Raw genomic sequence first — 13,720 nt, forward strand, 5'->3', positions numbered from 1 at the left:
AGATTAAGATGTTTTTAGCATGTCAGAAAAATTAATCCACGATGTCAGAGTTTTGTGTCCAAAAAGGAGACAGAGGAGTCCTGTAATGGTATTTGAATACAGGGGGAGGCCATGGGCATTTCCCATGGGGTCTCTCAAGTTGTTGGAGGATGCAGCCTCCTTTTTATCGTCATGTCCTGTCTGCATTTCTCTCTCTCTTCCCCACTGGCTGAGGTGCTTGAGACATACAGACTTCCCTGATTGCCTAATACAGACTTCCTTCTAATGTGCACCCCTCACTACTTTTTCTTTGTGTCTCTGTTCTTTTCCTCCAAGCCCAGGAATTTAGCATGGCCTTGGGTGAGCAACAGTCTGCGTCAATTTGTGGAATTCCTGTGGAATTTCTGGTTCCTCCCCATTGCTTCTTTCACTCATCAATATCTGATATCTACCAGCAGGCCCACTGTTTGTATATGAAGCTAACATCCCCTTTCTGAATATTTATCTGCTGGTTATTGCCCATAGATAGGTTTAAGGCAAGCTAGAAACAAGCAACCCTTTTATTTCCCACTGTGCCACATGCAAAGTGTGGTAAATCGCTCTTCACACACACTGTACCTGTGTGATTTTATTTTCCAGTTAAAGGTCACAAAGTATCTGAAAATGGGCAAAAGTTGCAAAATCAGCACAATTGTGGCATTATGAATGTCATACAAATAGAGCAAACTGTTCGGGTCAGTCAGAGCATGTGAAAGGTGTTGCGGTTTTCCAGCCGTTTGTCAGGTGCAGGGAAAACTCGGGGCTCAATATGAGTCACCAGCAAGTTCCATTTATTGCAGAGAGCATCAGACACGTATACAGCAAGTAATAAGCTCATGAATATTCTGTAAGCCAAGTGATCTATTGGTTAAACTATACCATCAATTCTTCCTCATTCTTTTGGGCCTACATTCCCTTTTCCCACGTCTCTCGGTCTACTTGTTATCATACCCAGCTAGGCCCAAGGACACGCTGTCTTGCAGGTGCAACAGCTCAAATTAGGCTGAGTCCAGTACTTTTCCAGTCTCTAGTCAGCTAAAATCCCAACAGAGAAAGGTGCCTCTGCCTGGAACCCTTTCAAGGACTGGGTCCCTCCAAGGCAGGAGAGTGGCCCCAGGGTCCCTGTGAGAGGAGGCATCACTGGGATCACAGCACACCACACAACCGCCCCAGCCCCTGATTTGTAGCTCAGGAAGTTCCTTTGTTAAACAAACGTGTGCTGTCACTTCCATGGATGCCATCCTGGCAAACACCTGCAGTGTTTTATGCTCACACAACCCAGCACAGATCCTGAGTTCAGGGTTTCTGCTGGCAGCCACAGGGTCCCTTTGCTACTTGGCAGAATAAAGAATTTCCCCTAAAGAGGCAAACTGGCCTGCAGCTTCACTGGCTCCTGGCTCTGCTGGGGATCCACAAGTTTTCCTTTGCTTTGTGCCTCGGTGCAGAGCAGAACATTGATCCCACCCAGCTCTGCAGCCCTGAGGAGGCAAAGGCAGCAAGGAAATGAGTTTACTCTGTTTTCCACAGTCCTTTCTGTCACTCTAATAACCTCATAGATATGAAATTTTGCCTGGAATAAAACAACTGTGTCACACATCTAACATCAGGGACAAAGTATCCAAAATATATTTCTTTTTTTCTCTTGCTGGATTTTCCCTTCTGCTTCCTATATTTTCTTTCAGCTGCTAGGCTTGTGATTGACTCAGTATTCAGGTTAGAAAAACCTCACATGTTCTTCTTTGAAGGTGTAATGCTTTATTCATGTTTATTGTTTCCTTGCAGTACTGTTTCCACTACCTTTTTTTCCTCCCTTTTATTTGGCATGAAACCTGCTGCAACAAAATCTTAAAAACAAGGAAGACAAGATAAGCAATAGCCTTTCTAAGAAAAAATATCCATGAATTCTGGCAAATTTTGAGATGTGAGTTTAAAGAGCAAACATTCTTCTCATTTCTGAACAGAAACTTTCCTCTCCACTGGGGAAAGGGCAGTTCCTCTGACATGATTTATTGTCATTTCTTGGTGTCCTTCAGTAATGACTGATCCAACTGAACCCTCCAGGCATAGGATTTTACCTTGATTGGGATTAATTGCCACCAAGCACTGTTTTTAGGAGGAAATAAGAGAGCACCTGTCCCACAGGTACAACCCCACCTGGCACTGTGGAAGTCATGACTGCAAGAACTGGTCTTTGTGAGCAGTAACACAAGTGTCTGAATGGATGAAAAAAGCTGAGTTTTGGATATGGGTAGGGTTAGTTTTGCTTTCTTCATTTTGTTTTTGGAAGGGAGTTGAATAGGGGGAGCTACACTGGAAACCACAATAAGCAACGTCCCACTTGGAGAGGGTTGGCAGCATTTTGGTGTGGGCTATGTGGTGTTTATTGGTTGCTAACTCATTCATTCTGAGAAGAGTTTTAAAAGCTGGTTTGAAGCCTAAATGGCTGGCCTGTGCCCATCCTGCTCTTCTGTGCTGCCTCGTGGCAGAAAATGTTGATTTTCACCATTCTTTTTAGTAAGTCAATCTTTCCTTTACTTTTTGTGTTAGAATTAAAAATCCCCATGTCACCAGACCCTGGGTCACTCATCAGTTAAGCCACAGGGCCACTGCAGGAACTCTTTGCTGACAAGGGCCCTGTTCATCCCCCCCATCATTTGCTCTGCACTTGGAATCCCACAGCCTCTCCCCCTTCATGCAGTGTCACCCCTGAATAATTTTTTCCTATCCATCTGAGCAAGTTTGAGGCGGGTAATGACTTGTGTGTCTAATTCAGGGGCTGGAAGTTGTCACTGCCTCTTCCAGCTCAGTACCTGGTGTGTTAATCCGAGAAGTAATTAAGAGGATGAAGTGTGATGCTAATGGAGTGAGCCCTGTGCCAGGCTTGGAAGCACACAGGAGGGAGGGGAACATGATTCTGGCATGTTTTCCTCCTCAGCATATGTGCCAGATCCTGGGCTCTGCCTTGTCAGTAAAACCCTGGCTTCTAAGTAACACTTCAGGGTATTTTTGTCACTGATGCTGTGAATATTTGCAACGGCCAAAATAATTTGGATGAGCCTGTACTTGTTAGTTACCATGGTCACCTAATATGCAGTGGCTTTGAGAAGCCTTTGGTCAGGTGTAAGGAAGGTTTTACTGTGCCTTCTGCTGGTAAATATGGATGGAAAATATGTAAGGCTGTTTCAAGCAGTATTTGTAGTTTTGCAAATAAAATTCTCTTAATCCAGACTGAATGTTAGGATTTCAAGGAGTTGTAACAGAGGTACAGACAAAGCTGGAGCTGCTTGTCAGTGAAATGGCTTCATGTTAGAAAACAAGACTGAATGTTTTCTCTTTCTCTCCATACTCAGCTTTGAGATAAAAGGCTTAATGCCCAAATTAGACAAGTCAAGTACTCTGTTTATGTTTGTCATCCTCGGCATTGAGTCACAGAAGCTGTAGAACATGTGCACACATATTTTTGCATTACAATTTATTAAAAACATTATTTGTTTTTTCAAGAGAAAAACTAGAGCCCACTTGTCCAGCAGCAGAATCAGCCAACCTTAAGGAGTGGAGGGCAGCTGTAAATGACATTGAAATCCCCTGTAGGATGCTGGAAAAGGTAGAAAAAGGGAAATAAATCCATACTGATTACAGGGGTGATGGGAGCGGTGAGAACAGTTCTCACTGCCATGTCCTGCTGGAAAGGTAGAAAAAGTGAAATAAATCTAAATTTATGGTTGGAGGGGTGGGAAGTTTCTCAGTGTCTTGTCCTTGCCTTGAACGATGTTTGGTGCATTTAGAGGGCGGACAGACCTTGCTGCCTCCCAGTCAGTTTGGCCAGTGGGTCCCTGTGGCCCTGAGCCCTCTCTGGCTCTGAGCACCAGCACGTGGGCTCACAGCTGGGACAGGGACACCAGGGCTTTGGGGCAGGACATGGGCACCCAGCTGTGTCACTCGTGTGACTGCCACGTGCGGCCCCTACATAACCCAAGGGAGCTCCTCCTTTACTCTCCAGCTCCCAATTTAGTGATGACCTTTTGATGTTCATCCTGGATTTCTGACTGCTAAAAGAAACAGTTCTCAAATCATCCCCCTCATGGTTGTTTCTTTTTCCGTATCTAGTGAACATTCCTGTGCAGTTTGTTTCACAAAACACCAAAAATATATTTGAAAAGCTCCACTGTTCAATATGGAAGAAAAACAAATTTTAGTTTGTAAAACAGGAAAGCTTGTAAAACTCTTTTTTGGGCCAGCTGCACTTGGCAGTTTCTGTTCAAGTTAGGGGATGCTGAGCTGGTGGGTAGAGCTTGGCAGAGTGAGGCAGCAAAGCTCGTCTGTAACACCATCATTATTGTCCCTGTTCTGTTCTCTCACTAATTTCATCTATTAAACAAATAAATGAGTGATTATGCCAGATGAGTATTTTTGTGTGAGAGTGTCTTCTCCTAGCATTGCCACCTTTTAGTGGTAATTATGCAGTCATACAGCTGTTGCTTGCAGGCAGGTTTGAAATAATACTTTTATAAGCTGTATAAATCACACCATAAAAATAAATGGGGACAAGAGTCTGGTCTGAAAACAACAGCAAAAAAAAAAAGCCAGGGATCTGCATTATGGAATACCTGGAGAAATACAGTCAGTGCTGCCTATAATTGGGCTATGTAATCACATGATTGCAAAATAAAATCATAGAATGGTTTGGGTTGGAAGAGACCTTAAAGGTCATCTGGTTCCAGCCCCATGCCATGGGCAGGGACACCTTCCACTATCCCAGGTGGCTCCAAGCCCCATCCTTGGACACAACCAGGGATGGGGCAGCCACAGCTGCTCTGGGCAACCTGTGCCAGGTCCTCCCCACCCTCACAGTGAAGATTTTCTTCTGCAAATCTAATCTCAATTTCCCCTCTTTCAGTTGGACGCCATTCCCTCTTGTTCTGTCACTGAGCTCCTGGTGAAGAGTCCCACTCCAGTTCCTGCAGCCCATTCTGACACTGGAAGGTGCTCTGAGGTCTCCACACAACCCCCTCTTTTCCAGGCTGAACAGCCCCAACTTTCTCAACTTGTCAAGCCTAAACCAATCAATTAAGGATCTGGAGCTTAAAAAAGAATTGCACAGATGCTGAAGTGTCCACAACATGGGCAAGTCAAGTATTTTTTTTTTTATTTCTCTGTTCAGATTCACAGTGAAGAGTGGGGGGAAAATTCCTGCTGCGGAAAGTCAAGTAGATGTGTCGTATTTTGAAAGATAAAAGTAGACCAGCATACAATTGCTGAGAAACCCAAGCCCCAACAGTCCCAAGCTCACAAACTCCACATGCAACACTTTGCTAACACATTGACTCATACATTTGGATGTAGCTCCTTCCCAACATATGGTCTGAAATCGGTCTCTCCTGTAAATTTCATGGAGTTATTTTCTTTATGGCTTTATTCTTCCAAAGCCCAGTAAAAATGCCTGTTCTCTGTTTATTCTGGCTATTTAGTCTGGCAATTATGTAATGTTCATGAAACAGAAGCAGCACATAATTTTTATGGTTCATAATATCTCTCCTCAGGAAAAAGGTGGCCACTTAGAGGAATTTTTCTCCCAGATGCATTTTTGGTGATGACTTTTTGGCAAAACCAAGCTGCTGCATCCTGCAGGGAGTCATTTTGTAACTGACTGACTGTTCCATTCTTGCTTATGAGCATTCATATCTTCCATTTCTTCGCTCCCCTGTTTCCCCTTTCTTCCTGAGGCAGATAAGAGATAAATGTCTAATTTTGGCTTTTAAAGCTGCCACATTTCAGGATGGTTCGGTTGGTTGGTTTCAGATTTTTTGGTGGGTGTCCTGCTTTTCAAGAGAGACTTAAAGAGACTGCAGATGAAAAAAGAATAAACAATGTCAGTTTAGCATTTAGAGGTGTGGAGAGGTTCATGAAAATTTTCTGTCTCCTGGGTTACAGTTCAGATGTATTTTCACCATACAGCTGTGCTTATAATATCATTTTGATTTTGTTTAGAACCATGGAACACTAATAGAAGGATGCAATCCAAATCTCTCATTTTCATGTAAACCCACAGCGGTTCCATTAAGGCCAAATAATTAGTTAAAAGGAAAAAGACAAAGGAAAATCAGGCAAATTTTTAATGACAAAAGTTTTACATCTGAATTTTAAGAAAATATAAATTAAGTGGAGGAAAGAACTGGAAAATTTCCTTTTATCAGGCTTGTATATGGCAAACAGACATGGATGAAGACGAAACCTTTATTTGAATGAGTACTGTGGTTCCTGGGATAAATATTTATAGGAAAGGTGTGAATTATTTATATATGTTCCAAGATAGCAGAGCATAATAGCATCCTTCCCCTAGATTTATTACCCTGTAAGCTGGGGATTGCACGCACAGTGATATGGTAACTGATATTAGAGGATTTGTGTTTGACATGAGGAGATTGCAGTGGAGGCAGGGAGCAGCCCCGTGTTTGAGTTTGTATTTGAAATTTGTGCAAAGGCCAACAAAAGCTCACAGCTCTGAGTAAAGAACATTCAGGGCCCCATAAATCATCCTTCTAATGTTATTATGCTACAGTGGCAAATTATGCTGGGTTTGTCTCTGCAGTTAGACAGCGCAACAGATGGCAAAGATTTGCACAACCAGTTAAAATTCTTGGCAAAGCACATTTTTTGAATTTGTAGCTGAAGAGTTAGTTGGGATACGCTGGAATATTTGTACTAAATGACAGGGGGGGAAAGCCCAACTTTTTTATAGTCTCTCTTCCACTTAAAAAACTATAATTTTACACATTTGCCTAACAAGCAGCGCTGTTACACCAGCAGGTCCCATTCATGTTTGCACTGTGGTGGAGAAAACTGCCAGCCTCAAATTATCCAGGAAGCTGTTTCCAAAGGGAAAATGCAGAGCAGGGAGAAATTACCCCTCTTAGGGCTATTCAGGAAATTGGTAATAATTCAGGCACATCGTGTTTGGCTGCACAGAACAATGGGCTTGCTCTTCTCCCCATGTGCACATTGGTGGGTCCCAAATCTTCCAGCAGGTGTGAAGGAAAGTTACAAAAGTTACACCACATTCCTGAAAGTGGATTCACAAGGGGAATATGGTGGAGAGGTCTACTCTAAACACAAACTCGTCTATATGCTTATTTCTCATCTTTAATTCATCACTGTGTTACAGTCATACCCGACACTACAAAGGCTGTAATTACATTTTAGTTTAGGTAAAAATTACAACACATTTTCAGTGCATTTTAATACATAATTATCTGTTAGTTAATAAAGCTGAACAGTTACGTGTTGAGAGGCCTTTTTTATTCCAAAGGAATAATTCCGAATATGTGCACCAGTAAAATCCAGGTATTATAGCAAAACCATACTGCTCCCATGTTCATTCTCTGTTATCCAGTGAGGGGAATTGGGGCTAATTTCAAAGTCAGTGCAAATCCCCGTTTAATAGCTGTGCAGTTTCCCAGTGATGTTTGAGGGCCTTTTGCTTTGCTGGTTGATTCCTGCACTGACTCTTATGTGCAGAGGTGTGTGGGACATGGGTTGGGTCCTGCTCTAATTTTCTTTTCCTTGAGTGGGTTTTGCAGTGAGAACAGTGCTGAGCAGCACATCCAAAAATGGTGTGGAAAGTAATTTTCAGTGCCAAAGGTGACGTGACTCACCCTGCCCATATTCAATGCCACGGCTGGGGGCACCAAGAACCTGAAGCTGGCACGAGGCCCATAGAGGAGCTCTCAGCAGACACTGAACAGAATCAGGGAATCATTAAGGCTGAAAAAGAATAGAATCACAGGATCATTACAGTTGGAAAACACCTTCAAGATCATCACAGCCAACTTTTGACCCAATCCAACCATAAAGGGTTGGACGTTACCCAGGCTGTTCTCATTCCCTTCCAATGCCAAAAAGAATCAGCTTGCTCAAGGCTTCTCCATGGCCAAGCCCTCACTTGTAGGTGAGGTTCTTCTTCCCACTGGTGCCTCAGTCAGGCAACCCTGAAAGAGCTGAGGGGACCTAAAAAGTGCCCTGAAGCATTTGAGCCGTCCAACAACACCCACGCCTGGCAAGGGCTTGGATTGGGGCAGCCGTGGGGCCAGCAGGACTATCAGCCCCAGGAGGTTTCTCCAAGGAAGATTCTCTCTCTTTCATGCTCAGGGCCCTGCCAGTGCCCCATGGTCATCCCCTAATTGGCTGTGGATGAGCACTGGGGGAAGTGGCACAGAGAGACTCTCACAAAAATATCAGAATAACCATTCTTTGCTGGAGAAATAAATGGGCTGCTTATCCTCTGAGGGCCATCAAACCTGTCCTCAAGCTAGGGCTGCATGGATGACTCCCTTCTCTTTGATTTGGTTTTTATTTTGCCGCTAAACCACTGCAGTGCTGGGGAGGGGCAAAGCCAACCCCAAGATAAAAAAGATGATATTTGTTCATTTCTCTACCAGCTCGCCCTCAGTAGGGAGAGAAGCGAGCAGCCCAGCCTCACTCAAGAGGGATTTTTCAACACTTTGATAAATTTTTTACAGAATTTCTCTCCCAGTTCTTCTGTATGACTGCTGCATGCAAAGCAGCATTTTGAGCTTCACTGTATGGTGTGCTCTGTGCTGCTTAGTCCAACATCCAGCAAATGCCTCTGCCCAAAGGATGGGAAGCCCTTTCTGCCTTGGGGCTGGATATAGCTGAATTTAAGAACCCAACTCCTATTGGAGTCAATGCATAAAAAAGATCCTTGGGAGGCTGCATCTACATGAGAGCACATCCCTGAGACAAAAGACAGAAGCTGCTGCCTTGTAACATGGGGAAATAGGAAGCAATTTTTTTTTTTAATATAAATAAATATAAATAATTAATTATAAATTGTGTGACACAGAGAATTCTCCAGCTTAGTAACCCTCCTTCTCACAGAGTCTCTGTGAGGGCAGACTAGGTGTTGAAACCTTTAGGCGCACCTGAGCATTCTTCCTGGATTTATGTGGGACTATGCCATTTGTAACTTTCATAATTTTAGCTGAAGTAAATGTTGAGCCTTAACTTCCCCTTGCAGATAAGCTGTAGGTGGAAAAAAACCTTGCTAATATTTTACCCATTTTGCTTCATATGAACAGCCCTATGGAACAGCTCGGCCTCATGGATTTCTACCTAATACTTTGCACAACTTTAAACAACTTCTCAGCATTTCTTCTCAGACAAAAGAATAAAGTTTTGGGTTTTATCAATCATCTGTTTGGTTACAAACTAGTGATGTCCATGCTCCTGGTACTACTTTTTAGGTTTATAACATATTCTATCTAACATATTCTTTTCATCTGACATATTTGTTATTTCAGTTAGTTGCTGTGGCCTTACATATCCTTCCCCTCAATATGCAAATACTTTCCAGCCATATTCTGGCAATATAATTTAGTAGTCAAAAAATGCAACTTTTACTCTCAACTAGAATTTTATATTCACTTTTAGCAATGAATTAACATGATACGCTTTGTACTATCTAGCTGCAAAATGAAACATTTCACCTTTGCAGTGGAATATATTCAAAATAATATATTCAGAACAATAGAAAATAGAATAATTTTAGTTTGGTTACAAGAATCCCTAAAGCTTTCTGGGACAACTGGAATTCTTTATTAGCTGAGAGTTTAAAAACACTCTGCTGTTTGTATCACAGGAAGTTTGAACTGCCCTCAATAAAAATCCAACTGTAAAAGGCAGAACAGACATTGCCCATCATCCTCTTCTTCATTTGGACTGTATATAACCTTCTTTTTTTGGTTGTTTTTGCCAGATCCTGGAATAATTTGATTTGATGGCATCACAGGAGTTTCTCAGGTTCATATGGAATCCTCTGGGTCTATTATGATCCAGCTCCATTTCCAATTAAAAAAAAAACTGATCCTCAGACTTTTCTTGTTCTGTTTTTATCACCAACTTGCTGTGTAAGGAATTTATCAGCAACCTGGCCCATTTTCTCCCTTATCTGATAAAGGAATATCTTTACATGTTCATAGGAACAAGTAGGGGGAGATAAAAAATACCACAAAATGTAAAAGCTTACTCACCTGAATGATGTTTTTCCAGTATTGTCATGAACTTCATTATGCACAGCTGATTTCTCTAAGGATATGTGTTCCAGTTAATTTGAGATGTTGCCCAAATGTTAAGGTGCTCTAATTGAAGTTTCTGTTTGGGATAGGGGAAAAACAAAAAAAAAAGGTACACAAAGCAGTTACCTAAATGAGCAGATATTCCATGACAACAATCCTTCTTTTTGATAAAGTAACTTTCGAAAGAAACTATTAAAACTGCATTCTTGTGCAATTCAAGAGATTGAATTGAAAATAGTTCCCTTATAAGGATGACTCCTCTAAATTTGTAGTAGTGCTTAAATCAATCTGATTTTTGGTTGGAAAAGTGGAACATCCTTCCTCTTTTCTACTACTTTTTAACTTAAAAAAGCCAAAACCATCCCTCTTTTGAGCAACTCTTAAAAAAGATGAGAGAAACAAATAATTGTTTTTCTTCAGAATGAGTCAGTTGAGAGAGAAAGACTAAAAAGAAACCTTCACCTCTCTTATCTGCCATAAGTGGGTAACAAGATCAAACTAAACAACAAGGCCCAGGAGGAGCTGGGGAATAAATTCAGGTCCATACCTGCATGAATCCTGGAGTTAAAGGGGGTGAGAGCAGTGCAGGGCCACAACTTTCCCAAAACAGTGAAAGGGAGGTGGGCCCTCTGTTGCCTATCCAATTTTCTTTGATAGGCTTCCTTTTAGGAAACAAGACACTGTCAGAGCAGTGGTTTCTTGTGCTGCCTTCATGGCTGTTTAGTTCTCCCAGTAAGTGCTTGAAATGTGAAACTGGGAGGGAGGGAGGGAGGGAGGGGGGAAAGAAAGGGACATAGGTGAACAAGATCAATGGCTTTTAATTTTCTCTGGTGCGTCTTTGGATAAAAAATTAAATCTCCTGAAACTGAATTTGTTAAAATAGAAATTGATACTGCTATTCTTCATCCTGTGAGACTTTATTTACTACAAGAGTAGAAAATCTATTTCTTCCTATTACGGCAAGAGTTCCATTTTTAGCCTTATTTCCTAAAGGACCAATACTTGTCTCTTCCTTCATCCCCCACTCCTCTCCTCCATGATTTGAGCGCATGGAGTAGGTCAATGTGCAGAAAGTGTCTCAGAGGCAATCAGCTGCTGGGGATGTCACAGGAGGAGGTGGCTGGGTGAGGCCACTGGGTGCACTCAGTGAAGAAGGGGCTCTGTGGAAAGTTCAGACCCTTTTCTATGGTCAAATAACCAGCACAGAGATGTGAGGAGGATTTCAGCAGCAGGGAGAGCCTGCAATTGGACAAGGTGCAGGGCCAGAGCTCTCCCTCTGTCGCTGCTGCTCGGGGGCAGCCCCTGTGCTCTGCAGCCAGGGCTGTGCAAGAACTTTGTGTTTTCACAGCTGCTCACAAAGATTCTTGCTGTCCCTTTCTGTCAGCCTTGCTTTGGACAGAGTGCTAAAAAAATTTCCAAGCAGGATGTTGACACAGGTGAAGCATCCAGTTGTTGCAGCGGAATAGGGGGAGGCTGGCTGTAAGAGGAGAAACCACATTGGGACTGAGGGATTGATTTCCTGGTGGCCTCCTCAGCTCCTCAAAAGAGTCTGGTCATCCTTTGACAGTGTTTGGAATAGAAATACAATAGAAAATATGCCAAGAGCGCCAAAAGCCCCACTAGGCAGGATTTTTGGTCAGCCAGGGTTGAATTTGGGGGTGCAGGACTTGCTGGCAGGAATGGATCTGTTCTCCTCTCCTGGCAGTAGGGAAAGGGGAATGAGAAAATCTTTGCTTCCCACTGCAGTAGCATGAAGTTAACACCACTGCCTTGCTCTCCACTGTGTGGAAGCTGCAGGGGCTGGAACCCTCCAGCCAGAGATGGATAAAAAGCTGGAAAACCTTGTCCAGTTATTCCCCAAGATAGAAAAATAAGTCTATTGTAAATGAGCAAAATTCTCCAAGATGGGTGCCTGGGAAGGAATAACCTAATAAAAGTGTCTGCCCTGAGGAAGAATACTTACCATTTCTAAGGCTGAAATACTTTCTAGGCTTTAAAGGTTGGGGCATTTTGAACAACACTTAAGCTAAATTGTCTGGTTTGTAATATGAGATGGTAAATCCCATCCTCCTCACATATTAAGTCCATGCCCTGAAATATGTGAAGTAGTTAGCTTTTGAGTTGGGTCTTGTTAGGTCAATAATCAAATAATATCTTCTTATCTTTTTTTCATGTTTCAGAATAATTATGCTTATAAGCATAAATATTAATTTCTGCTCAATATGTATGCGCTTTTGAGTCCCTAGGTGTGAATAACATTATCTAATTGCAGAAGCTAGAATATTAATTAACTTCTGTCAGATAATTGTTAGCTGGGTGTATTACAAGTCAGATATGTGCCAGCAGGAGGGTTTTCTGCAGAGCTGTGTAATGCTCTTCGAAGCTTCCCTCTGGCCAGGAGGATATCACAATGTACAGCAGCTGCCATAAAGGAGGAGAAATAGAAAAGGGCTTTGTGGGGCAAGAAAGGCTTTACATTACTGTACCAGATATGTTTTGTGTAGTGAATTCTACTTCCCTAACAACCTGATTAGTATCTTAAAAGCAGTAATTTTCAAAATCATTACAAGTTGAGCAACACTGAGATAATAATGTTTATGTGATGATAAATTTATGCTGTTCTAAAAATTATGTAATGTGGGTTTTGCTCCTTTCCTTTGTCATTACCCAAAATCTCCAGAAACTTTGCACACTGTGGAGAACAGCAAGGAGAACAGTGGACATGACTATGTGCACTCATCTGCTTCTTAGCAACAGATTAATATGCTAAAGTCAGTTTTGGGAGTGTTTCCTGAAATCATAGGAAATAAAACCTGCAGGTTTTACCAACAGGAAGAAGCTACCCCAGCCAGTGTCAAGTCTGTGTGTTACTGCTCACTGATATTTGACTTACATTGCTGTGCCACTTCCTTTGTGTTTATAGAAAAACACAACTGATTCATTTGCTAATGATCAATGCATCTACATAATTAATAGCCCCGGTGTGTGTTTTGTCTCTCTCTCTTTCCCAAGTCCAGCTTCCCACATAGGAAAAATCTCGTGGAGGAATCCTGCACATCGAGGCACTTCATAACCTCTGTTTTCGAACTCCTGAGGTTCTTGTCTGCAGCTCCATGGCATCCTCCCCAAACCAAACCCCCAATCTGTTCATCCTGGCTGTGTCTGAACTCTCAGAACAGCCAGAAGGTGTTTGTGACTTGGTAAACACAGCACAGGCCGGGCAGCATGTCCCAGTCCCACACCACTCCCTGTCTGCTCCACGCTTGGCACTTGTGCCCACATTTGTTACAGCTGACTCATCTTTAAGCGAGATTCATTGAGACATCATTTATCTGCTTTTTCTGCTGGAAGAAACATTAAAGAAAAAAGAGATTCCTGTGCCATATGTAACCAAAAAATTGATTACATTAGATTAAGATAGGAGTTTTAAGGAGAACATCTGCTAGCCTAGTTTGGTTTTGGTTTTTTTTTCCTTTCTTAAATATGCTAACAACAATGGTTACCTTACTTCAAATTGAGATGCATCATGAGTACCAGGCTGTTCATCCATTTGGACCAGTAGTCACTGTTTAGCTCTCTAATTCTGCTCACAAAAGGCTTTGATTTTTTTT

The sequence above is a fragment of the Ammospiza caudacuta genome, chromosome 19 (assembly GCF_027887145.1).
Source record: "Ammospiza caudacuta isolate bAmmCau1 chromosome 19, bAmmCau1.pri, whole genome shotgun sequence".
NCBI classification, from domain to species: Eukaryota; Metazoa; Chordata; class Aves; order Passeriformes; family Passerellidae; genus Ammospiza; species Ammospiza caudacuta.